The sequence below is a fragment of the Sus scrofa genome, chromosome 18 (genome assembly GCF_000003025.6).
Source record: "Sus scrofa isolate TJ Tabasco breed Duroc chromosome 18, Sscrofa11.1, whole genome shotgun sequence".
Lineage (NCBI taxonomy): Eukaryota > Metazoa > Chordata > Mammalia > Artiodactyla > Suidae > Sus > Sus scrofa.
Genome location: NC_010460.4, coordinates 44,267,512 through 44,295,017, shown reverse-complemented (window position 1 = coordinate 44,295,017; position 27,506 = coordinate 44,267,512). Strand labels below are relative to the sequence as shown.

The window sequence follows — 27,506 nt, the reverse complement described above, 5'->3', positions numbered from 1 at the left end:
ACTGGAACTAAAAGTGAGCTGGTTAGATGAGTGCAAAAATTAAGCGAGTGTGTTAGACACATGTTTGGGGTAGGTTATTTCCAGGCTGAGCTTAGCTCAGTGATGTGATAATGGTCTCTCTTCAGCTGCATGTCAGAGCCTGAGCCAAGCATATGGACTGTCTTTATAGATAACTTAGGCTGCAGCTCCACAACAGAAGGGGCAGAGGCACACTGGCTCTGTTGATGTGACCTGGCATGTATTTGCATAATTAAGATTGGCAAGATCTTCTTAGGAAAGGCTGGCTGCCCACTTGTCCCAGAATATCATGAAGTTGATGGTCAAATAACCTCAATTCTCCAACCTGACAGTCACAGAATGAAAGCCTCAGAATGAGAATGAACTTCAAGATTATCCATTCCAGCTCCCATCCTATGCAGCCTAAGTAACTCCTGACAGGTGGTCACCCAGTCTGAATTAGAACATATCCAATGACAGAGACCTCACTGCTCTACAAGCGCACTCTTTCCATCTGGGGGGAAGTTCTTTTAGAAAATTCTTCCTCTCGAACACCTCTTAATTGACTCTCTCCTGCCCTGGGAAGCTAAAGAGCTAGGTCGTCCAATACAGTTGCTACTAGCCACATGTGGCTACAGAGCACTTGAAGTGTGGGTCGTACTAATAGAAATGTGCTCTAAATGTAAAATACATACTGGACTTCAAAAACTCAATACAAAAAAGTTTTACATTGATTACATGTTGAAATGATACTCTTTTATACTGGGTTAAATGCAATATATTAATAAAATGAATTTCACCTGTTTCTTGTACTTTTAAATGTGGTGACCAATTTTAAATTATGTATGTGACTGGTTTTATATTTCTACCGGGTAGCACTGCTACAGAATATTTTAAGTTGGCAGCCTCTTACAAATGGCAGCCTTCAGATTTTGCAAGACTGCTATTGCGTTCCCCTAATTTAAAAAAAATTTTTTTTGGTCTTTTTTATTTCTCCTAGGGCCACACCCACAGCATATGGCGGTTCCCAGGCTAGGGGTCTAATCGGAGCTGTAGCGGCTGGCCTATACCACAGCCACAGCAACACCAGATCCGAGCGGCAACTGCAACCTACACCACAGCTCACGGCAACACGGGGTCCTTAACCCACTGAGTGAGGCCAGGGATCAAACCCGCAACCTCATGGTTCCTAGTCAGATTCGTTAACCACGACAGGAACTCCTATTTCTTACTTTTTTGGGTGTGTCTTTTTAGAGCCGCACCCATGGCATATGGAAGTTCCCAGGAAAGGTGCTGAATTGGAGAGGCAGCTACCGGCCTATGCCACAGCCACAGCAAATGCCAGCTTCATCTGCGAACTACACCTTAGCTGATGGCAATGCTGGGTCCTTAACCCACTGAGCAAGGCCAGGCATCGAACCCGAATCCTCATGGATTTGTTACTGTTGAGCCACAACGGGAACATCCTCCTCCAATTTTTTTTTTTAAAGAGTAAATGTCTCTGAAGTTCCCGTTGTGGCGCAGTGGTTAACAAATCCAACCAGGAACCATGAGGTTGCGGGTTCGGTCCCTGCCCTTGCTCAGTGGGTTAAGGATCCGGCGTTGCCATGAGCTGTGGTGTAGGTTGCAGACACGGCTCGGATCCCGCGTTGCTGTGGCTCTGACCCCTAGCCTGGGAACCTCCATATGCCTCGGGAGTGGCCCAAGAAATGGCAAAAAGATAAAAAAAAAAAAAAAGAGTAAATGTCCCAGGTTCTTTCAGTGCTCTTTATTTAACATAATTTCTAGACCTTTCAGCATTTGTATATTCCAGCTTTTTTTCAGTCTCTACATTCAGCTGAATACTGTGGACTGAAGACTATAATGAAGATGAGCAAGCCCTTTGGGGCTATTATCGCCATTGTTTTGATAGTACACTTTTGTAAAAGCACATAGTTTGCTGTAGTTTTTATGTGGCCCAATTATACTATTCAAGGATTCTTATCTTGGGGTCTGTGACCCCTGGGGGTCACAGATGGGCTCAAGGTGAAATTGTAAACAAAATATCGTAACTATGGGCATGTGTCTATGAGATAGTCTTTAGCTTTTGTCGACTGAAAAGACAAAACAAAATTGCACAACCTAAATGTTGCGACATCCAGGAAGCTCACTGAGGACTATAGCCTGGGAAACAGGCCTCTCAGCTCTGAGGAACTGTTTCAAAGAGGCAAGGGAGGAACCAGGATATACAGGAAAACAAATATGTAGTTGAACTTACTGCTGATCATAAAAGACAGACATCTCAAGTTAATGATTTTAGTGCTTTTCTCTGTATGAGAAGATGCAAGAATCTAGGATCATTGAAATTATTCATTTGATATGCATTTTCATTAACTTGGGCCAGTTTCCTGTTTTTCTCCATTCTGAATTCCCCTCAGGGTGCACCATCTGTGGGGGTTGGGGGGAGGGCAGCTGCAGTCGTTGATGCCTTGATGTCGGGCATCATTCTTTGTTTACTGAAATGGCAGGCAATATTTTTCGTCTACACATTCACAGATTTTCAAAGAGATCTAAGACCTACTAGATTGTACCAACGCCATGGTAACTCAAAAATCCTGGGATTTCTTCTCATAAAACCATTTTTTAATCTCAATCTCCTGTCACTCAATCTTAATCTCCCACACTTTTGTGCTTGATTTTTTTAATGGATGGTTTTACATTTATCCCTTTTAAGTTTATTCTTATACATGTTAGCCTGTCCTTTGAGTTTATTGAGACCTTTTGCTGCTCTCGGTTCATTTGACATTTACTGAATTAGGATTCTCTCCCAGCTTTGTCATATTTGCAGTTTTGATAAGCATGTCCTTTGTGTCTTCATCCATCATTAATTGAAATTTTGGACTGGATAAGCCATAGATTGTGCTTGGGCGTCTGTCATTGTGACTGCCCTTCAGGGAGGCAGCGATTCATTAAGCAGTCAACATTCCTTGGGTAAAGTTGTTCAACTAGCTACAAATCTACTCAACTGTACTGTCATTCATGTCATTCTTGTCCACAGGATGTCAAATTCTTTGCTGAAATTAAGATATATTTTTGTCTATGATATTCCCCTGATCGCCATGACCTGTAAACCTGTCAAAAAGGGACATGTGACTGGTTTGGTGAAAGACGGACTTCGGGAACCTATACTGGCTCCCAGCAATCCCTTCTCATGTCTTTAAATAGTTTGTTCCACAGTTTTGCCAGAGATTTAACATCAAACCCACAGGGCTGCAGTTTTTGGAATCTACTTCCTCCATTCTCTAACATCTTTCTGAAAACTGGAACAATTGTCTTAACAAAGGCTTCGCTGAAAATTAAATTTACATTGGGTTGAAAATGAGAGATAACACAGGCTTTTAAGTAAGCTGAGCCACAGTAATAAAAGGTGATGATGAATAATGATGCATGAAGTTAAAGGATAAAGTTATGTGACGCCAGGGAGCTGGATAAGACACAACCTTCCCCCCTAATATGTTCTGTCCACCAATTTAAGCCATTTGCCCCCCCCCCAAGCAACTGAATTTATTACGTTTTGTTCCCTGTTGACTCTTAATGTTCTTTAAGGTTCTGGAAGCTATTATCTTTAAGATAGCTACAGTTTATTTTGTTTTTAAGTCTAGAACAGCTAAATGCTTTTCCACTAAGAATCATAAACATTTTCTCTTCTGTTAGAAAAAGCAGATGTCAGGATGCTTCCTCTGCTCAACCCTTAGGGGTTATCCAGAAGGACAAGGCTTGGCTCTCAAAGACCCCAAGCCTATGGTTCCCAAACTGAAATCACCTGTAAGTTTTAAAATCCTGGTGTCCAGATATTATCCTCAGAAACATGGATTACTAGCTTGGGTGTGGATGGGTGTCAGGATTTTTAAAAGCTCTATAGGGAATTCTAATGTAGCCAATATCAAGACACTGATCTCTGCAAACAGTTCTCAAAGTGGAGTCCAGACGAGCAGCATCAGCATCACCTGGAACTTGTTAAAATGCAAATTCTCATCCCCCACCCTACTACTCTCAACTCTGAAGCCTCCAATCAGCTCCAATACGCCAATCTACTGAATCAGAAACCCTAAAGGAAAATCCCAGGAATCTGTGTTTTAACAGACCCTCCAGGTGAGTTTGATATATTCTAAGGTTTGAAATCCACTGCTTTAGGCTTTCATTTCTCTTGGAAAAAAAGATTGCCCTGTCAAGTGCTACTGACCCTGAAAATATCTGGTCTGAAGCCAGTTAAAGCTCTCTAAAGCTGCAGGAGTTGGCAGGTAAGCTATGCAGAAAGCTTTGAGCCCTCTACTCCCCCTCAGACAGTGAGCAGGCCTGCAGAACAGACCATGAATGCCTTCAAGCCAGGATGGCTCATACAAGGGTTACTTTTAACAGTGCTAGGTTGCTACAAAAGAACCAAGGAAGAATACCACTCTGGAGGTTAAAACGCAAATTTCACAGCCATTTCTGGCACTTGGAAGAAACAGAACTCAAACATCATCAGGCAGTCAGAAACTAGTGGAACATCTTGGGCATCATGCCTTGGGGTGGGGTGGGGAATGGACTGTTTGGAGGAAACTTTGGCCTGGAGCTGTGCTGTCCGCGGCTGCAGAGCCACTTGTTTTAGCAGGAGCTGGCACTGGAGGAACAGTAGCCATTTTTGGATCTTCTTTCTGGCAGTGTGATTTTGGCTCACATAATTTTTTTGAATCTGTTACCTCTGATAAAATCAGGGAACGATGATACCTACCTCATGGGGTTGCTATGAGGATTGAGATCATATTTGTGAAAATGCCCAATACTAGTAAGTGGTGGTTATTCAATAAGCCTCCTATGCACCTGCCACGAAGTCAGTTTGGTTTTTAGCTAGATTTTCAGAACTAGGCTTTAGAAAAACTATAGAGCAGAATGTTTGTCTGTAGAGCCTCATCTCACCCTGGTTCCAAAAACTTCCTTTTTTTCCCATGGCATCCTTTTTCTCAAGCTAGAATCTTGGCCTGTCTTTATTCTTTTGAAGTTCACTTTCACTTCCCAGTTGGAATAGAGGAACATGCTAATTGAGATGAGGGTGTCCAGGGCTTAGAATTACTGCTGTTATTGCCCCATGTTAATGGTGAGGAAAGCAACAGTAGAATTTAAGACAACTTGCAGATGGTTGGGAAGTGGAGTATTTTCCCCAGAGCTCCTCAAAACATGACAGAGGTTTCAGACTTTGATTTCCCATAGAGCTGATACAGGATATTGGCAGAATTAATAGACAAAAACTTAGTTTTCAAACCCATGCTGTGTATCTGCCTAGTTGCAGAGCGATGTAAAACTACCGGGAACTTTCCTCTACGCGTGGTTGAGGAAAAGCACATATACCGCAGCAGAATGAGCTACATGGGTGCGCTGACCGTTCCAAATCAATCTGACGCTTTCCTAACCCACCTATAACCTACTCTTAAGTAATAGTTACACCTAAGTACAAAACAGAACTGTACCAAGGTGAGTATTTTCTCCCAGGGAGGAAACCGGTGGTGGTCGTATTTTGCCTACCTTTTATGACTGGTAAAGCCCATCGGGGGTCCCCAGGAAAAGTCAGATGGAATCCAGGTGGTAAGGCCTAACCTCTTTTTCTGTGCCTGGTCTACTTCCACTAGTTCACAGGCGGCCGCCTATAGAGGCCTCGCACCAGGCCCTTCAGGCCAGAGGTGCCAGCAGGAAACCGCCAAGGGGCCAGACGCGCGGCAATCCAAGATGGCGGCGGGCAGGCGGGCCGCGCGCAGAGACGCTGCGCGCGCCCCGCCTGTCTCGCGAGAGCTCCGCCCTCCTCTTCACAGCCGAGAACGTTAAGCGGCAGCCCCTTCCCTGCGGCCTGTGCACGAGCGTGTGTCTGCAGTGCTGGCTTGCACAGCGCTACTCTGCGATCAAAGAATAAAACTTTCCTTTGCTTCTGAACCAAACCCGGTGTTGTGCTAACTGGCGTGGTGAGTGACACTGGGCGGGAGGACCCTAACCGGGGTCTGACTCGAAAGGGTTGGTAGCCTTATTATATTACTCGCATGAACATTGACAGAGTCTGCTGCTCATTGCAGGATGTTCTGGGAAATAGCCACTTCTCAGAATGACAACTCATTTTTCATTTTTCTATCATCTCCTGCTCTCCAAAGCCTTTCCAACCCTGCTCCCCCTGAAGAATCAATCCCTTAGCCCCTGTTGGTGTGCTCACAGCTCTTGTTTGTAACAGCACCTGAAATGCTGATTAGCTTATTTGGCTCCCCACACCCCATCCCCACGAAGCTACACTTGCCAAAGAAAGGAGTCAATGTCTTATTCAGCCTAGTTCCTTTCTCCTGGGTTACCAAGCAGAAAACGAAATTTTATGAATCACTGGGAAGTGCCTGGCGGTCCCGAAGAGGGAAGGAATGTTGAGAGATGTGGAGAACAACGCTGGGTAGTTAGGCTTTGAAAACTAAGCAGAAGGATTTATACTTAAGGTTGAAGCAGCAGAAGGCTGTTGTAGAGGGTGGAGTGAGTGGTGTGGTGAGGAAGGCAGAAAGAGGCACAGACTGTATAGTGTGAATCCAAAGAGAGAGGCTTGCGAGCCTGCCACTGGAGACAGACCTGGGCACCAGGAGTTGTTTCAGGTGCATGCATATTAATGGTGAGAAAGAGGAAGCCAGAGAAAATGAGGACAAGATGAGAATGTCTCCTAAGGGCTGCACCAAAGGGAGAAAAAAATATATCACTCCCAAACTTCCAGATCAGATAATTAGCAGAAGAATGGAAACGGCTGGAAAAGGGTAGCAATTTGGGGAGTACGGAAGCTGAGGGAGGAAGTTAGGATCTATTTCATCAGTTGGATTTCTCTTTCTTTGCAGTGTCAAGTGGGCCTACAGATCTCTTAAGATTTAAATTTTGCTTTTTCCTGAAAGCATAACTTAAGGGTGAAATAACCTCATCACTCTTTACATTTTATGGTGTCCTTATTTTATATGCTATCAATGTAGGCTTTACTTCTCTTTGGAAAATGAATACTTTCCTGGGTCCCATGGGAGATGTTCCTGGTGGCATTTGCACAGACGACCATCTGAGCTGAGTGCTTGTTAGATGGGATGAAATATTGTTTAAGGTTAGCAGAAGGACATCACAGGCCACCCACTGGACACCTTGGGAATGAAAAAGGGGCCAAAGGTCTACCGTCTTTAACTGGAAAAGTACGACTGCAGGATTAACAATGGTAACCCCAGTGTGCATTACTGCTAGTGGAAACAAGGGTATGATATCATAACAGAGGAAGAAAAGGCAGCAAATTTGCTTTCAAAGCCCAGACTTGTGACAGCTTTACAATCATCTTTTGAGTGGGGTCTGTATTGGTTTCCTATTGCTGCCATAACAGATTACCACCAATTTAGGGGCTTAAAATTACATTGCCTATCCCAGTATTGCAGCAGTAGGCTTCCAGGGAGAGTGTTCCCATCCTTACCCTACAGATAACCAGGCATGAATAAGCATTATTAGCATCTTCATATTTGCAAACGGATCATTTAATTTCAAAAAAGAAGCCAGGAGTTCCTGTCAAGGCTCAGAGGAAACGAATCTGACTAGCAGCCACAAGGACACAGGTTGGAGACCTGGCCTCGCTCAGTGGGTTAAGGATCCGGCGTTGCTGTGAGCTGTGGTGTAGGTCTCAGATGTGGCTTGGATCCCACATGGCTGTGGCTGTGGTGTAGGCCAGTGGCTACAGTTCTGATTCAACTCCTAGCCTGGGAACCTCCATGTGCCACAGGTGTGGCCCTAAAAAAAAAAAAAAAAAAGATCACCAACAAAAAAGAACTCAAACTGCTAGTTACCTATCCTAAGCTAAAATACAAAAGGTAGACTATTCATTTAATTAATATCCTGGGAACATATGAATGAACATATGTTCTCTTTAATAGCTATTGTCTGACAAGGAGATAAGTTTGACACAGTATAGCACTCATTTGAGAGCCACAGCATACTTGGCGCAAAGAGAAAAAGAGGCCATCAAAACAAGTCCTCTTTGGAAGTATTTTCCAGTTTTTATGTTTCCTACTGAAGTAAATCAAAAGAGTTAATCTGAGTCCCTGCTTCCAGGTAAGAATTGCTTTCAGAGGACATCAGTACCCTTTGCCAGTGACTGCTGTGATCAATTTAAATTCAAATTTGCAAATTTCCTTCTTGTTAAGACTAAAATAATCTCTCTTTAAGAAATAATAAAAATATTAACATTTATTTTCTTTGAGAAGGGTCTTTCACTAATTATATACACCTGTATTTTTTTAAAAAATAAACATATATAATTCAAATTTTAAAAGAACGATAAGACAGCACCACAGCATATATGTGCACTTAGTTTTAAATTGCATGAATGTGTCTTAAGTAGTTGAAAGACGAAGAGTACTGATGTCCTCTGAAAGCAGTTCTTACCTGGGAGCAGTTTTTTTTTTTTTCCTGTTTTTCTTTTTTACTTTTGTCTGCATCCATGGCATGAAGAAGTTTCTGGGCAAGGGATCAAAGCCACTACAGTGACAACAATGGATCCTTAACTCGCTGTGCCACAAGGGAACTCCCAGAGTTGTATTTCTAAGTTGGATTAAAAAGAGAGAGAGAGGAGTTCCTTCTGTGGCACAGTGGGTTAAGACTCTAACTGCAGCAGCTTGGGTCAATGCAGAGGCTCAGGTTTGATCCTTGGCCCAGTGCAGTGGGTTAAAGGATCTAGCATTGCTGCAGCTGCAGCATAGGTATGACCATATGCACAGATATGATTCCTGTGCAGCTTTGTTAAATTCAGTTGTTCTCCTTTGAAGTCAATGGAAGAAGATTTACGCATGAGAGTGAAAAAAAAAAGAGTTCAAGAGTAGATAGGGAGTTCCCATTGTGGCTAAGTGGGTTAAGAACTCAACGTAGCGTCTGCGAAGATGTGAGTTCCACCCTGGCTTCACTCAGTGGGTTAAGAATCTGGCCTTGCCACAAAACTGTGGCATAGGTCACAGATGCAGCTTGGATTCAGTGCTGCTGCATGGCTGTGGTGTGGGCTGGCAAGCTGCAGCTCTGACTCAACCCTTGGACAAGGAACTTCTATATGCCACAGGTGCGGCTATAAAAAGAAAAGTAGATAGGTTCTTATAATTTTTAGAATAAAAATGTGAATATTACAAAAAAAACCAAAGAGGTACAGAATATGAGCACTGCAAAAGATATAATATGGTTTAGTGAGTTTCCAGCTTATTCTTTTGAGACTTATGGCTTCATGGTCAAAGCTCCTGGGTAAACTGGGTGCTGTCTTATTGTTCTTTTAAACTTTTTTAAAATACATATTCCTTTCTCTCTCTCTCTCTCTTTTTTTTTTTTTTTTTGGCTGCAGCATGCAGGGGCTTGAGGTGGGATCTCAGTTCCTAGAACCCAGGCTGCAGGGGTGAAAGTGCCAGGTCCTAACCGCTAGACCACCAGGGAACTCCCCAAATATTCTTTTACAAATACCATTTCTTTGTCTTCCTTCCTTCACAGCTACCAGAAGAGCACCATTCAAAATGACTTCTATATTTATATACACATATGTATGTATCTAGGTATCTGCTAAGTCTGATCACTCCTCTTTCATCTAACTTAACAGTGTTGTCCACTATTGTGGGGCCACCTTTTTCTACTTTACTGATTTAAACATTATTGCTTTATGCTGTCAATGTTTGTTAAGATTCACCCACTTATCTGTATTTTTTGTCTATTTTTCATCCTGGCTTCTCAGACCTTCCTTCTACAATCATTATCCTTTCTGATAGTTACCCTTCAAATTTCCTGAATTGAAGATCTTCTGGTTATATACTGGATGCTTTTAGAAATGTCTGTTTTACCTTTGTATTTTCACCAGTCGTAAAATTCTAGTTTGATTATTTCTCTAAACATTTTGTAGATTTGATTCCACTACAGTCTGGTCTTTGTTGTGGCTGTGAAGAAGTCTGCTGCTAGTTTAATTATTCTTTTATGGATAATGTCCTTTTTTCCTCCAGATGCTTTCAATATTGTCTTTATGTCTTTGCTGTTTTGCAGCTATACTGTGATGGGTCTTAGTGTGAGTTTCTTATTATCCTTTTTGGGACTTGTGCTTTCTGAATCTGAACATTCATGTCTTTCATCCATTCCCCAAATTTCTATGTCATTATTACTGGCATGTTCTCTGAAATCATCTTGAACTTCGCTTAGACATTCATCAAAGGTCTTATTCTATTCTCCATTTTTAAAATACATATTCTTTTCTCTTTTTTTTTTGGCTGCAGCATGCAGGGGCTTGAGGTGGGATCTCAGTTCCTAGAACCCAGGCTGCAGGGGTGAAAGTGCCAGGTCGTAACCGCTAGACCACCAGGGAACTCCCCAAATATTCTTTCACAAATACCATTTCTTTGTCTCTTTCTCCTGAGTTCTGGTCAATTTCTTGAGTGATATCCTCCATTTTGCCAATTTGTTTTTCAATTCTAACCTATGAAGTTAAACATTTTGCTTTTAAATTATATTATCAGTTTTAAAAATATTTGGTTCTTTTTCAAATCTGCCTAGTGTTTTAAAGTATATTATTACTTTCTTTGAGTTTTTTTATTCTCTATTTATTTCATTAACATTTCATACCTGGTTATTTTATATTCTGTACCATCCATTCCAATATTCAAAATTCTTGGTGGTCTAATTCAGCTGTTATTGCTTCTGCTGACTCACTCATGGGACCTGTTACCCCAGGTACTCCATAATTTTGGATTCTGAGAGACTATTCAGCTTTATCTGTAGGAATCCTGCATGACCTGCGTTGAGGGGAGTCCCTCAGAGGGAATCTGTGTTTATCTTTGCCAGGCCCTGCAGGTCACACTACTCATCTGGGTCCACACTGGGTTAACTTCTCTTTCTTTCTTTCTTTTTTGCTTTTAAGGGCCACACTTGTGGCATATGGAGGTTCCCAGGCTAGGGGTTGAACTGGAGCTGCAGCTGCTGGCCTACACCACAGCCACAGCAACTCGGGATCTGAGCTGTGTCTGCAACCTACATACACTCCAGGTCATGGCAACGCCAAATCTCCAACCCACCAAGGGAGGCCAGGAATCAAACCCTCGTCCTTATGGATCCTAGTCAGGTTCGTTAACTGCTGAGCCACGAAGGGAACTCCTGGGTTAACTTCTTGACTTGAAGTTTCCTGAATTGCACAGGTAACATAAATTTAACCCCAAACCTTCTAAGGACAGGCTTGTGGTTCTGCATTTTCAGGGAAGATGTAATATTCCAACCCACAACCTAGGTTGAGATGGAGGACTTCCTTGTTATCTCCTTTTACAAGGTTTAATTTGGAAAGTGCATCCCTTCACTATTTTGGTTTTCTATGAAGGATCAGTTTCAAGTCTGCATCTTGCTTAGGCTTCAGATGGCCATTAAAATTCCAGTCTCTTGGTTAGAAAGATTGGCAAATTCCCTTAAAAAAAAAAAAAAAAAAAAAAAAAGGAAAAAAAATGGAAAAAAAAAAAAAAAAGATTGGCAAATGCCTACAGGATACCCTCGGATTCAGCTAACACCTGTTCTCCGGCTCTCTTCAGTTTAACTATTTGTTTATCCTTCCTTCCTTAATAGCTCGACTATGAAAGAGATGTTTATGATATTTCATCTGGCATTTCTAGGTATCCAGTTCTAAATACTTCCCCAAACAGGAGTTTCTAATTTTTTTTTTTTCTGATGAAGAAACTAAGTGCAGAAAAGTTCATCAATTTTAAAAAGGCACAGCAAAGCGGAAACTAAAACTCGGCCTCCGAACTCCTTATTCATATGCCTTCATGGATCACACAAAATAACTGCTGCTGCTTTTAGAGCTGGCATTTGTTGTGTCACTCCTAGTAACTCTCAAGATAACTCTGAAATCAGAAATCAATTTCCTCCCAATTGTGATAACTTGCTAAAGTAAGGTGAGATTAAATCATTGTCACAAGGTCATTATTACAGCTGTGAGATAAGAAGCCTGGATCTCTGCCTTCCAAGGCTGTAGTAGAGAATTTAGCTGTAACAACTTTTTCAAGCAAGTTCTGGCTTCTGAATCTGGATTTGAAAGCAGGGGTCACGGAGAGGAATGATTTGTAGTTATGAAACAGCCACGTTTTTCAGATTCATACAGGCCTATCTTACCAGCATCAAGACTTTCTCATGTGCAAAAACCCAAAGTTAAGCATCTTTACCGCATATTAGGAAAATAAGCATAATCTGAAAGGTATGTACACTTATCAATGTATTCCCCCAAAGTAAACTATTAAAAGGAATCTGGTTGACACTGGAGAGTACTGCAACTAGCAAATCTTGGAATAGGGAAAGCAGTATGTTTTTAAGGTTTCAATATAAAGAAAAAAGACACCTTAGGATTTCAGTGTTAGTCTCAAATGACTACATGTTAACAAACCACCACTGCCAATATATATACACACACCCCAATATAGAATAACCTAAGGCTTCCAGCTGTGGTTTTGTTTTGTTTCATTCCAAGTTCCTAAATATGCCATGAAATGAAGACATCATAAGGATTTCACATTTTTCTTCAATTTTTATCAATTTTCATCTTGTTCTCAGATGGTGTTCACCTTACTTAGCCTTTTTCAAATTTAAGAAAACTCAAATTGTGGGTCTGAAACTTCCTGTAGAGGGCGCTATTGATATTGTCAACTATATACCAAATATTAAAAAAAAATACATGGTTCATAAACTATAGTCTCTGCTTAGAAGTTGTTAGGTTGATATTTGGGAGAGTTGAATTAAACCAAAACCCTAAGCAGACTAATAACTCTTAAGCTCTTTAATACTTGTGATACCAGCGTGCCTCTGCTGCAGGCTTTTTAATGCTGGAGTCTGAGCATTCCCTCCCCTCCCCCTTTATTATTTAATGAACAATTCCTCTTCTGGTCTGTATTAACAATGGTGCTTGGAACTCGGCATCGATAACACACTGTATGCCCTGTTGTGCTACATGTTGAATGATTTGTGTGTCTTTGAGAAAGTCCAGCTTCTCTTCTTAATCTGGTATCCTGGAGGCTCTGTAATTTACTCCCACAGTTCCCTGCCATAACATATTTCATGTCAAGTGGGAGTTTTTTTTTTTTTTTTTAAACTCTTAATAGAGATATTTTCAAACAAAGACAGAGGGCAAAGAGGATCTTTTTAGGATATTAAATGAGAACATAACCATAGCTTATTTTTCTTTTGTATTATTATGAGGCAATTGATGGTTGCCTGGGGCTTTGTGGATGAATCAGACTTTTAATAAGTTTCAGTGAGAACAGTGTTCACCGAGATAAGTTAATTAATTGCTCTGCTGTGTGAAAGCTCATGTAGATAGTGTTTTATTCTACTGTGTAGACTGTTCATAAAAAAGCACACAATTCTTTACTACATGAACGCTTATCGGCCAAACTTCACAGAAAATGTTACTTTGCTTTTTTAAAAAAAGAAATTGTTAATAACCTTATTAAACCAGAAATGAAATACATTCCTGATCACTCTTCAAAGGTGGCACTGAAAAGAAATCTTGTCTTTTAGAGGCTCTGATGTCTTGCAACTATTGTTTACAAAACTATTTTGGATGGTGACAGATACCTCTCTCCTTAATATATTTAATCTTGGAATTTTGGCAAAATGCTTCTTTTTCTTCTGCATCACTTGGGTGATTTCAAACCAGAAGAATTCTTTGTCCCATCTTTATTCTGTCTCTGTGGCAGCATTGTAAGGGACTGTAAGAAAATGACTTCGAAAGCATCACTTGTTAATACAGTGGGCTTTTCTCCTGATGGCTACAATTTACATGCCAGGGGTCCTATAAGCCCTCCAGCATTTTCTTGATGCTATGAAGAGAAAAAAAAAAAATCAAAGTTTCTTAGAGTCTGGAATGCTTTCCCTGCCAATTGACAACAGAGTTCAAGTCGAGTTTATGATTTGGAGTCAAACCCAGACTTTCCTTATGCATTTTTAACTCTTTGAAAGATAGGTTGAAGATAGTATAGTATGCATTGCATGCCTCCTGCCACATTCGCTTTATTACTGATTGGATTTTTAAAGTCTTTGTTGATAACTTTGTTTTTTAGTTTTTTTTAATAGACAAAAAAACCCCACACATCAATTCACTCGGAGGCTCATTTAGCACCTTAATGCACTTGCTTTAATTTTTTTAATTAAAAATTGTAGGATAAAACTATATTTATATCATCACTTGATTTTTCTGCTCTAATTTGGTGTTCTGTTCAAATGTAGTATTATATAATAATTTTATCATAATTTTTCATAGGTGTTGGTATAGACTTTAGACCTCTTAGGGATTTCAATAAGTGCAATTTACATGTGGCGTAGGAAATCAGGCACTGTTCTCTCGTCTAAGAGAGTAATCACATCTCTCTCAAAGGGCAATGGGAGGATTAAATGACCTCATCTGAATAGCCTAGCACAGTGCCTGACACATAAGCACTCAACAATATTTTTCCTTTTTCTCCTTCTTCATTCCCTCATCTTAATGGGATTCCGTTTGTCACTACTAATATGCTCTTACCTATTATAGAATGAATCTTTTGGAACACAATTATGTGAGCAAAAAAATGTGTATTTAAAATATTTTGGGGGGTTCCCATTGTGTGGCTTTGTGGGTTAAGGACCTGACATTGTCTCTGTGAGGATATGGGTTTGATCTCTGGCCTTCCTCAGTGGGTTACAGGTCTGGTGAAGCCATGGCTGTGGCGCAGGCCAGGGAAAGGGGGCTGTGAGTGCCTAAGAGATTTTCTAGGTACAGGTAACACCTCAGTCCCGTAACTCAGACCTTGTCTGTCTCATGGCACAATTTCAGCTTTCGTGAATTCAGGCTTAATGCGGTTTCTTTGTTTACTCATTTATTCGTTTAAAATATAGCCATCTTGGAGTTCCCATCATGGCTCGGTGGTTAACAAATCTGACCAGGAACCATGAGGTTGTGGTTCGATCCCTGGCCTTGCTCAGTGGGTTAAGGCGTTGCTGTGAGCTGTGGTGTAGGTTGCAGAAGAGGCTTGGATCCCGAGTTGTTGTGGCTGTGGTGTAGGCCGGCAGCTACAGCTCCGATTTGACCCCTAGCCTGGGAACCTCCATGTGCCATGGGAGCAGCCCGGGAAACGTCAAAAATAAAAATAAATAAAAATAAATAAATAAATAAATAAATAAAATATAGCCATCTTAAGCCACAAAGGAGTGGTGTCTTTAGCCACTATTAATAATACCAACTATTTATATTGACTCTGACTCTCTTCTCAGAAACCTTGTTTCCTCAGACTCTGCATTTCATAAAGAAAGCAACAAGCTTAAAGTTTTAGATTTTCAAACATCTCTCCCCATCCCTTCTCTCCACGACATTTCCCCTACCTGCCAACTTGTTTCAACTTTTCTTAGTTATTCTGATAGTCTATTGATTGATGATGGATTCTGGTCTCATTACTCTTTCTGCTAGATCCTAATTACCTGTTCTCTCTTAGTCTTGTAAATATGATATAAATTAAGGTCAACTTTGGGCTTTTGGTCCAACATGTAAAGAACTTGGAAGTCATCAATCCCACATCCACAACTGAAAATAAGCAACTATCTGAGAGAAAGCAGTTTGTTCAAAATAATAACAGCCAAGATACACTGAGTAGCTATAGCTTATGGATAAGAGAAAGGAAAGCAAAGTTATAAGGGATGGGAAGTAAGAACTGGGAATTCTGTTCCAAGGTGCCTGTACTACCCATGAAGTGGTTTAGTGTTAATGTGGAACTTGAATTAAGAGGTGAACACATATTGCACATTCTAGGGAAACCACGCATTGTTTGTCTTAAAAGTGTAACTGATTGCTGTACAACTATAAATGTAATAAAATTCGAGTAATTAAAATAAAAAAATTTTAAAAGTGTAATTGATAATGAAAGAGAAAAGATGGAACCATATAAAATAGTTAAAAGTAGAGAAAGCAGGAGCTCCCACTGTGGTGCAACAGGATCAGCATCTTGGGAGCGTTTGGGATGTGGTTTCCATCCCTGGCCTGGCACGCTGGGTTAAGGATCCAGCATTGCAGCAGCTGCGGCTTAGGTTGCAACTGAGGCTCGGATCTGATCCCTGGCCTGGGAACTCCATATGCTGTGGGGTGACAAAAAATAAAAAAGGTGGGGGGAGAAAGCAGAAAAAGAGTGGAAGGCAAAAAAAAAAAAAAAAAAAAAAAAAAAAGAACAAGAGCAACAAATAAAACACTTGCAAATATGGCAGATATAATTCCAACTACATTAATAATCACTTTAAATGTGAATGGTCCAAATGCACCAATTAAGAGAGAAACTGTCAGAGTGGATAAAAGGGACAAGATCTAACTACATGATGTCTACAAGAAATGTACTTTAAATATGGAGACACTAAAAGTAAAGGGATGGGGAAATATATACCATGCTAACACTAACCAAAAAAAAGCTAGAGTAGCTATATTAATTTTCAGATAAACCACTCCTTAACACAAATCATGCAGTCTTACAGTCAGATATTCTTTAGAAGCTAGCCCTTGCTTGCCTCCTTTTCATATAACTCATATGAAGAGAGTTCCCCATCTTTTAATATTGGGCACAAACTTCACCTGCTTTTTACTGTGCCTCCTGTAATTTAGTGATATGCTGTGCCAGTTGAGGGTTCAGAACTGATTTGGTTTCACCTAGAATTGAGAATTATTGCTCAAAATTTTGTCATGAAAAGAAGCCTGTTTGGGTATTCATCCTCTAACCCTTCAATTTTTATTTGCTTATGTAGAGGAAGACTAAAAGAATTATCAAACATTCCTGTTTTGTTTTAGCACACTTGGTCTTATACCTTTTTTTGAATTGGAGTGACTTTTATGTATTTGGCAATATTCATCAAAGTTATCTTTCTCCTCCTTTGAAAGGATAGAGCTTCTCTCTTTTCTGAAAGAGTAAAGGACTGCAATTACTTCCCTGGGGGACAGGGAGTTATGAGAAAACTATTTGGAGGTTTTCAGGTGAAATTTACTGTATACCTAGAAACAATTCTCTAAATTTCCCTTCAAAAAGGGCCTGTATTAGACTTTTCTCATGGAAGACAAACACAAACCCTTTTCAGTGATGTCTGTGGATCTCATCATAATCTCAGATTCCAAGATTCAACTAGCTTGGGGTACTCACCTATTCTCAAGGGGAACAAGCCCATTCCAAAGCAGGATATGGCCGTTTCCATTAGTGGTCAAGGGCAATTTCTCTCCACACTGGCTTTGCAGTATGAACTTCATACTTTTATAGAGTCTTCATTCAAGTGACATGATTTAGAGAGGGTGAAGATGAACATTTGTTAGGAACAAAGTAAAGGAAGGAGAGGCCCTGCCTTCTCACTGATCTTCCTGATGTTTCTGTTTTCAGTTTTCCTTCCTGCTGTAGCCTTGGTGCATGTCAGGACAAGGCTGGTGTTAACCCAGGTTCCCCCCACCCTTGTCTTTCTCCAACTGGCTCTGTTGGGGAGCAAATATCTGACTTGCACTCCAGGTTGCAACAGGTTGGTCTACACTGTGTACCACATGCAGCAGGAGGTGCTCCAATTGCAGAGAGCATCCTCAACATCTTCATTTCCATGAAGACAGAAAACTCTCTTTTCCGGCCGGGGGCCAAGAATGTCAAGTCAAAGGAGGTATTCGATGAAATGGCCTGCAAAGTAGGGCGAGGAGTTCCTTTTCTATTTTTTTCTTTTTTCCTGTAACAACGCTAGGCAAATTCCTCAGAAATCAGATTGGCAAGGGCAAGGAAGGGGTGGGCTGGGACTCGGGAATTTGGGCTTGCTGACTGCATGCCATTCCCTTGCCACATAGCACAAACCGATGCCAACTGCCGAAAATAAAGATCTAAGTCAGAAAAGCAATGTAGGCACAAGGCAATCATCAGCTCAATTAAACTGGTTATTCCACAAATAACCTAGAAACAGCAAGATTGCCAAACAATCTCCAGCCCCTGAGACATTTGCAAATGAGCATGACAAACTGAGATTTTTTTCTTTCTTTGTAGCCATACACTGTCACATTTTAATGATGGATTATAGACATAGACTTTTGGCAGCAGACTGTGGCAAACATGATTCTACCCTTATTTTCTTTTAATCAGAAGATACAAAAGCTTATGGGTATATGGCACTGTGCCCAAGAAAGAGTTAGATAAAGCTCTAGAAAGAGGAATGTGAGATGATGGGAATATACATATATTTACCCTTCTTTTTGAATGCAGGGCAGATATGCTTTTATTGCTCTAAGACACATTATCTTTTGTTTTATTTTAGGTGGTATTTTTGCACCTGTTGGTGATGTTTATAATAAAGTATAAAACTAGCTGGTACAGCATATGTATGTAATTCTATAACATATACTAGTCTATAGCAATGTCATTTTAAAATGGCAAATTAAACATTTTTTCATAAGCGAGTAATATAATCTCATAATGTCATAAATATGAAAGTAACATGTTATTTCTATAGTCAGGATGTCAGGAAGATATTATTTAAGCATTTAATGGGATCAGAGGCTTAGTGCGCAGAAAATATATTTTTCCTGTAATGTTTCCTGTGTCTGTTTTACTTAGTTTAATCATTTTAATTGCAATTTATTTTTATTTTTAAAACAGAACCATAACTCTTGGGTTCTAGTATTTTTTTATTTTTGGCAAGTTGAAGAATACCAGGTAACACTGTAAGAATGAAACCCTAACTTCTGTATTCTTCTGTTTTGTCCCCGTCTCGGTCTCTATCTCCTCCTCCTTCTCCTTATATTCCTCTCCTCCTCCTCCTTATATTCCTCTCCTCCTCCTCCTTATATTCCTTTCCTCTCCTCCTTCTCCTTATATTCTGGACTATTTACCTTTATTAATTTCACTGGGCTATGAGTAGAAAAAAGAGGAAAAAATCTGGATCTCTTTTTATGAAGACAGACAACCTTATAATACATTTTTTTTCTTTTTTTTTTTTTGGCTGCGTCCACAGCATATGAAAGTTCCTGGGCCAGGGATTGAACCTGTATCACAGCAGTAATCTGAGCTACAGCAGTGACAATGTCACAGATCCTTAACCTGCTAGGCCACCAGGGAACTCCTGTAATACGTTTGAAATGCCACGATGGTATACATTTTCTTGCAAAGTTTTCTTGTCTTGGATGGGAGGGTTAAATAATATATGGAAAATGATTTCCCCAAAAGAACTTACTCTTAAACAGTAATGTAATAAATCAAAAACACAGAGAAAAACATCTAAAATGTGGACTGGAAAAAAAACCTACAGCTTTGGTTTAGGTCCCATATGTGTGGATGTGTGACATCCATCAGTAGGATAAACAGTGCCTGGTGGCTGATTTACAGAGTGAGATTCCTCTCCAAAAAGGCAGCCATTTAGCCCTTGACAATGCAATGAGTGATGGCTGCTGTATTCCAGAAGGATCTACTCAGGGAAGCAAAATTTGGCACAGGGTGGGACCCACATAAAGAGGTGGGGAGACGAAAGAACCCCATCTGTCTGGACCTCGGGTTGGAGCCAGCCTCTAGAGGATACCTCACCTCCCTCTCCTTCCATTTGTGGGATACTGAGGATTTGCCCTAAGGGGGCCCATACCTGCCACAGCTGCCCCTTGACAGGTTCTTTGGATTAGTGAATCAGGATAGAAAAGGTTCCTCTTTAAAAACAACAGCCAAAGACAAACAAAAAAACCCCTGATTCATCAGCCTAGGTTTAAAACCCTGGTCTTCATGTTTGGCAATTAGAATGACCACGGGTGAGTTCAGTAACGCTAACTCAGCAGTGCTAAGGCTTGACTTGCGCCCTCACAATCCCACCTTTGCCACAGAGCTTCCCATTATTCTGGAAATATTCTATGGCTACCATTCCTTTATCACACAAGGCCCTACCCACAAAAAGAAAGCACTAAAGTCCAAGTTTAATTCAAATGCCCCAGTGAAGGAGAATATGGTAGGACCATCAAAGCAGTTAGACTCTGGTATTTAAGTCTTGGGCTTTAACCTCAGGTTTCATGAATTCAAATCCCAGTTCCAGAAGGAGAGGTAATGAGGAGTTATTGTCTATTATATATAGGGTTTCCTTTGGGGATGATGAAAAAGTTCTGGAAATACATGACAGTGATCATTACACAACAGTGTAGATGTACTTAATGCTACCAGATTGTACACTTAAAATGACTAAAAAGGTAAGTAATTTTTATGTTCTATATATTAACCACAAAAATTAACCACAAATAAATGTTGGAGAGGACGTGGAGAAAAGGGAACCCTCCTACACTCTTAGTAGGAATGTAAATTGGTGCAGCCACTTTGGAAAACAGCATGGAGATATCTCAAAAAACTGAAAATAGAAGTACCATATGATCCAGCAATTCTACTCCTGAGTCTTTATCAAACAAAACAAAACCACTAACCCAAAAAGGTACATGCACCCCAGTGTTCATAACAGCATTATTTACAATTGCAAAGATAGGGAAATGACCTAAGTGTTGATCCACAGATGAATGGATACATAAGATGTGATATAATACATACAGACACACACACTCACAATGGAATACCACTCAGCCATAAAAAAGAATGAAAATTTGCCATTTGAAACAACATGGATGGACTCGGAGGGTATTAGGATAAGTGAAATACATATCAGAGAGAAAGACGAATACTGTATGATATCACTTATATGTGGAATCTAAAAAGTAAAACAAACTAGTGAATATAACAAAACAGAACCAGACTTTCAGGTATAGAGAACAAACTAGTGGTTTTCAGTGGGGAGAGGGGAGAAGGGAGAGGCAGGACAAGGGTGGGTACAAACTACTAGGTATCAAATAAGCTACAAGGATATATACTACATGGAATTCCCATTGTGGCTCAACAGGTTAAGAACCCAACACAGTGTCCATGACGATGTGGGTTAGATCCCTGGCCTTGCTCAGTGGGTTAAGGATCTGGGGTTGCCACAAACTGCGACACAAGTTGCAGATGTAACTCCAATTTGGTGTTGCAGTAGCTATGGCATAGGCCTGCAGCTGCAGCTCCAATTCACCCCATAGCCCAGGAACTTCCATATGCCACAGGTGCAGCCATGAAAAGAAAACAAAAAAAAGATATATAGTACAACGCAAAGAATATAGCCAATATTTTATAATACCTACAAATGGAATATAACCTTCAAAAATTGTGAATAACTGTGTTGCACACCTGAAATGTATATAATATTGTACACCAACTATATATCAATTTAAAAACATGAAAAAAAAAAAGAATCCCAATTCCACCTCTTGTCAGTCATTTAGGCAAGTTGCTGCACCTCTCTGTAATTCAGTTTCCTCTGTAGAATAGAGGATGATAATAATAATACTAACTTCACAGGGTTATCCTAATTGAATGAGATGTGTAGGACAGACTTACACTGACTGCTGACAAAGTTAGCTGTTGTTATGATTTATAGTATGAATTCTGTCATACTATCACATCTGCATTTGTGATATAGTCCTTTATTTGCAGGTTTCTTTGTAGAAACCACTAATTTCAGTTTTGCTTATAAGACAGACTTGCATCTGTTTGATATCTCATGTAAGAATTTAATTACTCTTAAAAGGTGCTCTATGCGTAAAGGTGTGGGGACAGGGGATACTCCTGCTCATTGTGGGTTGGACAGTAAATTGGTGCTACCATTCTGGAAGGCTATCAAGCTAGAGATAACAACATTTAAAACATGCATAGCCTGTGACCCTGCAATATCATTTCTGTGAAAAGTACTTATATATGTGTGAACAAGTACATGAACAGGTGTCCACTATAGCACTGATTATAATAGCAACAAATTGGAAACTACAGGAATATCCATTCAAAGTGAACTGAGGGACTGCACCCAAACAACAGAATCTTATATAACCATGAAAAAGGATCATGCCATATTATAACATTCCTCTGGACAGATGTCACAATACATTGTAAAACTGAACACTAAATTATGGGAAAAAGCAGTTTGAGAATAGAATATGTAGTCTGACCACATTCAGGCAATTTCTGTTTATAGTATAATATAATCTCCAGAAGGATATTCATCAAACTTTTTAGTGGTTATCTTTAGATGGGATTATAGATAGAAATCTATTTTCTATTTTAAACCCTTTGTGTTACTTAAGGTTTTTACAAGCATATATTAATTTTATAACCTGCAGAAACAATAAAACATTTCCATTAAAAAAAAAAAAAGATCATAAGGGACCTCTTTGGCTATGGAGAGAAAGAGAAGAGAAAGCTCTCATATTTCTCAAGACATTATTCTAATGTAAAACTAGATATTTATTTATTTTTGTTGTACTCAGGGCATGCAGAAGTTCCTGGGCCTGGGATTGAACCACAGCAGTGACAATGCCAGACCCTTAACTGCTAGGCCATTGGGGAACTCCCCAATTGAAACTTTTTATTTTTATGTAGCATGCCCCCAGATCTGAGTCCATAAAAAGAAAGCAGATGAGTGACTATTGAAAGGAAAGCCATAAATAGGGTTCCAGAAATCTTAACTATCTTTGCATTTGTCTTCCTCTGGCAAATTTAGTGTTTCGAGTATCCCTTCAGCCACCACGCCAATGACCCCCACCTTCTCTGCCTTTGCTGATTTTTATTCTCAGTGGGGCTAAGGTCAAAGTCATGTTTGGCAGCCCTCTGTCGTAATAAATACTCAGGGCAGCCATTGGTTCTCTTGACCACAATCCCCCCCAACACAAATGGGACTTCTACATGCCTGGATCACCTACGACGGCCAGGACTTGTGATTCAGGGTCCTCCGATTTTCATCAAACAGGTTTACTGCTCCTCTCTACAAACACAGGATTCAGCCTATGAAAGGTTACAGCTCCCACAAAAAGATGATGGAGAGGCCAACAGCTTTCAGCCTCTGCTGTACATATGTGTGCATGGGTTGCTCAACAAAACAAAATAATGTTATGCGGAGAATGAGAGAGATGGGAGTGTCTTGAAATAAAGGCCACTGTAGCAGGATATGATGGACAACGGGGATTCTAGAGTTAGAACTGGATTCAAAACCTAGCTGCCTTACTTATTAGCTGTGTGACCTTGTCAAATTACTTAGCCTCTCTGAGCTTTAATACTTCCACCAATAAAACAGGAGTAATAACATCTTTCACTCAGAGCTGTCAGGACTCAATGAGATAAAATATACAATGGGCTTGAAGCACAGTTTGTGCTCACAGGTAGTAGTGTTTTTTGCTTCCCCTCAGACTTTGGCGTAGCATTAAATAGCAATAGCAGCCCTGAAAATAGATGGTTTTTTTCTAAACAGCACAATGTTCCAGGGTACTGTCTGTGTTGCATTCTCATGTAAGGGCACTGTTGTGAAAGCTATAGAGAGAATATTTTAAAACCAGGGTGGGGGATGGGGAAGCTTTATATTTTCTGACTCTCTCAGTGGGCAATTTTCAGGATTCAAATGAGGTTGAGAATCACTTTCCAGGTTTTTAAATATTCTCTATCATGTAAGAATGAGGAGGAATCGCTGATCAATTAGGTTTAAAAGCTACTGAGATTCTCAAGAATCATTTAAATAAGGTACTTATAAATGCCCCTAAAGAGATGAGAATAACCTTTCATGTCAGCAGTACATGAGTTAAACATGTGGTTAACGATGATATAAAAAGAGGTTCCATGTGAAATATCAGTTCATATGAGGCGACACTCAATATTAATTTATGTGATATCAATAATGTTTTAGTCTAAATGAACCTTCCCTAGATATAAAACACTCCTAATTATAGTAAAACCGTTACTTTCCACTTACCATTGATCTTAAGGAAATGACTAAAATTTTTGGAGTGTGCTGACACAGCGCTTCTCTTCTGGGTCATTATTCAGAGCAGGTGTCAATCTCTTTCACTTAATCCCCAGGCAGGAGAGAAAAAGAGAGAAGTTTTTTGTTTAATCAGGTCTCTCTTTAAAAAAATAAAAAGAAACATCTTAAGACAAGTAACTTTTATAGGAATGTTAACACTTTAATATTCTTTGGGATAGGTGAAGCTTTTGATTTCCAGCCCAGTTCAAGAGAAAACATTACATTTTATAAGGTGGTGAATATAATAACCCTAAAGGAACAGGTCAAGCCATCAGCAACTGATGGCTTTCCAGATGAGGTCTCCCAAGCTCGCCAAGTGACCAGGCTCCCCTTTGTTCAACAACACTGCAGACCTGACATGAACTCTCACCTCCACCGCAAGAGTATGGCATTTTCAAGCTATACCTGCTGGGATTTTAAGAAGTGATTCCAGAAAACCTAAACCACACAAGAGTTAATACACAACTGCTGGTGTAAAAATGCATTTATTTGTCAAGACTGGAAGAGATCATTGTGATGGTTTCAACTTGAACAGGAGCCAGTGTAAAACTGCTTTGTTGCCCACATCTGCCCAAATTTAGGGCAGATGTGTTCATCTAACTCCTTCAAATGCAAGTGGCGTATACAAAGGCCCTTAATTTGAGGTCAGATTGGATTGATTCCTCCATTCGAATCCACAGAACTTCAGTATTACCGCTTACCTGCAATTATATGTAATGGACATTTGCTGCGAACATTCTAGGCGACACGCCTATGTGCTAAGCCTTGACATGGATTCTTTTATGAAATTCTCCCCTAAACCTCATTAAGGCATCACAGGCTCTAACATTTTTTTGCAATATGCCAGGCATTGTTTTAAGCACTTTACATATATTAACTTATTGAGTCCTTGCAATATCCTGGCAGGTTGATGCTGATATTAGCTCCATTTTACAGATGAAGAATCTGAAGTTCAGAGAGGTTAAAAACTGGCCAGGGTCACACACTTCGTAAGTGACAAAGCTGAAGCTGCTAGACCTCCTGCTGTGCTTGCCCTTATTCTCAGCCTGTTGAGCCTGGCTCCAGGGGCACGGTGGCTTGCATCAATCATTTGTCTGTACTTAAGGCTGGCTACATAATTCTTGGACCTGGTGCTAACTGAAGTTGCAGGGCCTCTTGTTCAAAAGACTGGCGAAAAGTGCCATTAAAGATATTAAATAGAAAGGTTCTCCTCTCTCCCACAGTCAATCTCTCAACTTGTCACAGTGTTTTTAATTTGCTATTTAACGTTCAAGGCAACAAAAAAACTAAAATATTATTAGCACTCATTTTACCACTCATCTTTATACTGTGCAATACCAGTTTTGAATGTGAACATGTTAACTCGTCCGTGGCATCAGTGAATTCACACAATTTGTATTTCCCGGCTCCTATGTGCGTATGTATTTCGTTCTTATCCGCGCAGGGGAAATGCTACACAAAATGAACTCAGCTGTCTTTTATCTCATTTCTCCGTGTGCACACACTACCAATACTCTGCCTTCTGTGTACTCATGAGTAAAGAAAGACTGAAAGGAAAAGAGCTGCTCTGTCTTTCCCTTTCCTTCTGTGGCATCATTTTCAATGGAAATGGTTAGTTGTCCGACACAGAGACCAACACCAGTAAGACAGGGCTGCTTCGTTTTTCGTGTGTCTTTGAGCGCCTCTGCCTTTTTTCTGAGTTCCAAGAATGTTCTGCTCTGAAAGGAAAACAGGACTTCTCAGGGCTGTCCGCTCCCGCCTCACCACCATCCCGCCTGCCGCACAGGGAAAAAGGCTTACCTGGTAGCGGCTTCGCAACCCTCCGAACTCCCTGGCATCTCGGGTCCCCCAGCCCTTTGCGCACGGGAAGCGTCAGGAGCGTTGAATGCAAATGAGATGGGAGGGTACAGTGGGCATGCTTGGCGCTCTGCACAAGCGCCTGGGCTCCGCGCATGCTCTATGTCCCATTGGACTTCCGGGAGGCCCTGGTACTGCGCCTGTGGTCTGGGTGGTGCCGTGTCCTAGGTGTGCTCTCTTGGGTAAGCTCCGCGCTGCTCTAAGACTCGATCTCTTCATTGCAAATGAGAACAGGTCCAACCACCTCCTAGAATTATTGTGAAAAGTAACTGAAAGAACACATTTAAAGCTCTTAGCCCAAGCCTTGGCCCAGAGAAAATGAAATGCTTGGTAAGTGTTAGCTAGCCTTGCTGTAGTTGTTGCTGTGTTAAGATGCATTTTGCAATTCCATTTATTTGGAACTCTTTATCCGTTAAAATAATGAAGACACTTGGGGAATATTCCTCTTAGAAGAGAGAGAAACTTCCCAGTGGTCCATAGCAAGGGGTTTAACCAGAAACCTAGCAAGTGTTAACTCAGTTAAGAAAAGCCTTGCTGGAGTTCCCATTGTGGCCAGGCAGAAAGCAATCCAACTAGAATCCATGAGGATGTGGGTTTGATCCCCGGCCTGGCTCAGTGGGTTAAGGATCCCGCATTGCTGTGAGCTGTGGTGTAGGTCGAAGATGCCACTGGGATCCTGTGTTGCTGTGGCTGGTGTAGGCCAGCAGCTGCAGCTCTGATTCCACCCCCTAGCTTGGGAATTTCCATATGCCTTGGGTGTGGCCCTAAAAAAAAAAAAAAAAGAAAGAAAGTAAAGAAAAGCAAAAAGCCTGGAATGACAGAAAAAAGGGGAAAGGTGCCTCTGAGTGGTGCACATAGGAGGGACAGGGAAGCCTTCTCAGGGATATATGTGTCTTTAGGGGAAGCAGCTAGAGGGTTTGTCTTAGGCATGTGAGCCCAGGGTCATGTTTGTTTTTGTTTTTTTTTTTTTTCTTTTTCAATGTGGCAGGCAGCATCCTCTCAGGTCACTGCCCATCTGTGAATTCACTTGACCAGAGTCACTTGAAGTGGGGTCCCCAGACACATGTGTCAGAATCACAAATGCAGAATCCTGGGCCCAATGCCAGACGTTCGGACTGGGGAAGTCTGACTCAAGAAACCGTCTTAACAATTTGCCCGAGTACTTGTTTTGCCGCCAAGTTTGAGAACTTCTGCAGGAACCTAGGAACTGGGAAGGAGACCTTTTTTTTTCTCCCCAGTACTGGGCAGACCTCTGTTGAATGTTGGAGAAATGACTGGATCCAAAGCATGATGATTTCTCCTCATCCAAGGATCCTTAGGATCGTTCTCCTCAGGCCTCACATTCCGTAGGAAAATACTGGTAAGGCTGTAAATTGGTTAAAATATTAAAATTCTTCCATGGCGGTTAGTAAATAATCCCTGCTTTGACCTCTGTGCTACTCTACTGGCCCAGCTGCCTGGGCCTCTTCCTTGGGCTGCCACGTGATCCAGTGACTAAAGGGTTAACCTCTGCTCTCCCAGGGGGTCAGTGTAGGTGCAAGGTAGCTCTTCCTAGGTCCAGCCAGTGTGGTGTCTTATGGTTAGCCTTGTGCTTCACCTGTTCTCCTACTCTGTGGAGGGTGGTGAGGAAGGTAGGAAGGGCCCTGGGTGGGTGGTACCCCAGCTAGTTTACCTTGACTCTAGGGTCCCTGTCTCCACATATCTCTCAGGCCGTAATGGGCAGAGTCCTAGTAGGTAATGTGGCATTGCTGGAG

General features: G+C 40.9%; 2 long non-coding RNA genes across 6 annotated transcripts in view; one reads left to right on the top strand and one right to left on the bottom strand.

Annotated features, from left to right (window-relative positions):
- The window catches only part of LOC102167346, a 55,524-nt gene extending 29,729 nt beyond the window's left edge, over nt 1–25,795 (bottom strand). For 2 of the 5 annotated variants that reach the window (XR_002340315.1, XR_002340319.1), the window contains exons 1-2: nt 25,696–25,793; nt 23,845–23,939 (exon numbers count right to left, since the gene is read on the bottom strand). This is a non-coding gene — a long non-coding RNA (uncharacterized LOC102167346). Of the gene's footprint in view, nt 1–5,538; nt 5,648–23,844; nt 23,940–25,695 lie in introns of those variants that run through there. The other 3 variants (XR_002340318.1, XR_002340316.1, XR_002340317.1) reach the window with 3 other exon arrangements.
- On the top strand, nt 4,179–5,734 carry LOC110257547. Its single transcript, XR_002340320.1, has 3 exons — nt 4,179–4,277; nt 5,300–5,487; nt 5,643–5,734. It is a non-coding gene; the product is annotated as an uncharacterized LOC110257547 (long non-coding RNA).